Genomic DNA, 607 nt, shown 5'->3' on the forward strand with positions numbered 1-607 from the left:
CAGTCTGAACACCGCCATTCGGCAAGTTTCTGTAGGATCTGCGCATCCCAGTGACAGAAGGAAAAGAAAGGAGAAGTACGAAATGTGGAAGGAAAGAACATCAGAACTGCTTTTATTTACAGATGACATATTTATCTACGAGACAAGGGAATCAACAAATTATCACAACAGTTAGAATTCAGCAAGGTTGCTAGACAGAAGATCAGTGTCAAACATCAATTGTGTTCCCGAATATCAGCGATCAACAACAGAGAATGTAACTAAGGGAAGGGAGAAACTAAATAGATTTGTGATCCAGAAAGACCCCTCAGTCTTAAAAAGGAGCAACGATGGGTTGAGTGTAGGTCAGTTATGAGGCCATTTATGGTATGGTGTGAAGGATAATACACTAGGACAATGAGTGAGGAGATGCTTAAAGTCAACAAGAGTCAGCGAAGGATTTTCTGGGAGAAAGAGGAAGAAGGAGAAGTAGAAAATATTTTCTGGGTTCTGGCTTGAATAACTGGAAAGACGGTCACACCATTTCCTTGAGAAAGGGAACACAGAAAGGAGACCTGTTTGAAGAGGAAGAAAGCGAATTCAAATTTGAACACGCTGAGTTTGAGAT

This window comes from Pteropus alecto, unplaced genomic scaffold, assembly GCF_000325575.1.
Source record: "Pteropus alecto unplaced genomic scaffold, ASM32557v1 scaffold105, whole genome shotgun sequence".
Taxonomy (NCBI): Eukaryota; Metazoa; Chordata; class Mammalia; order Chiroptera; family Pteropodidae; genus Pteropus; species Pteropus alecto.